Source organism: Mandrillus leucophaeus, unplaced genomic scaffold (assembly GCF_000951045.1).
Source record: "Mandrillus leucophaeus isolate KB7577 unplaced genomic scaffold, Mleu.le_1.0 Scaffold205, whole genome shotgun sequence".
NCBI lineage: Eukaryota > Metazoa > Chordata > Mammalia > Primates > Cercopithecidae > Mandrillus > Mandrillus leucophaeus.
In genome coordinates this window covers 340,568-341,929 of record NW_012102088.1, presented here as the reverse complement: position 1 = coordinate 341,929, position 1,362 = coordinate 340,568, and positions in this window count along the sequence as shown.

Genomic DNA, 1,362 nt, shown 5'->3' with positions numbered 1-1,362 from the left:
GTATTCATTTTCTATTGCTGAATAGCAAATTGCCACAAACTTAGCATCTTAAAACCACACTCGTTTATTTGCCCACAGTTCTGTAGGTCATAAGTCTAGACAAAATTGGTTGTGCTGTCTGCTCCAATTCTCCCAAAGTGGAAATCAAGACATCAGCCAGGGCTGAATTCTCATCAGGAGCTCAGAGTCCTCTTCCAAGTTCATCCAGCTTGTTGGAAGAATTTGATCCTTTGCAGGCTGTTGGGCAAAGATAACTCAACTTCTAGAAGCTACTCTCTGCATGGCCTCCTTGGTTTTCAAAGTTAGTAACAGCAAATTTCTCATGTGTCAAATTCAAATCCCCCTTCATGCTTCATGCTTCATGTCTCCGGGACTACAGGAAGGGACTCATCCCTTTTATGGGCTAACATGATTAGATCAGGACCACAGACAGAATCCCCCTTTCTTAAAGTCAACTGTGCCCTTTTACACAACTTAATCAGAGGAGTAAACTAAATTATAGTCACAGTCCCAGGAATTTTACCAGGAATCTACACCAGGGGGTGGGATGTATTTTTATTTTTTAATTTTTAAACTTTTTTTGAGATGGAATCTCGCTCTGTCGCCAGGCTAGAGTGCGATGGCACGATCTTGGTTCACTGCAACCTCCGCCTCCTGGGTTCAAGCGATTCTCTTGCCTCAGCCTCCAGAGTAGTTAGGATTACAGGCAAGCACCACCACACCTGGCTAATTTTGTGTTTTTAGTGGAGATGGGGTTTCAGCATGTTGGCCAGGCTGGTTTCAAACTCCCGACCTTAGGTGATCCACCTGCCTTGGCCTCCCAAAGTGTTGGGATTACAGGCGGACCTGTATTTGTGGACCTAAACACGGGAAAGGTGTAGTAGTGTGGGGCGCCGTGGCTCATGCCTGTAATCCTAGCACTTTGGGAAGCTGAGGTGAAGAGATTCCTTGAGCCCAGGAGCTGCAGACCAGGCAGGGGGCATGGAGAAACCCCATCTCTGCACACACACACACACCCCAACATCCCCCACCCCCCGCCAACATTAGCCTGGCGTGGCAGTGCATGCCTGTAGTCCCAGCTACTTACTCCAGAGACTGAGGTGGGAGAATCGATTGAGCCCGAGAGGTCGAGGCTGCAGTGAGCTGTGATTGTGCCACTGCACTCCAGCTTGGGGGTCAGAGTGATATCCTGTCTCAAAAAAAAATACAAAAATTAGCCGGGCGTGGCAGTGCATGCCTGTAGTCCCAGCTACACAGGAGGCTGAGGCAGGAGAATTGCTTGAACCTGAGAGGCAGAGGTTGCAGTGAGCCAAGATTGCACACCACTGAACTACAGCCTGTGGGACAGAGCGATACTCCATC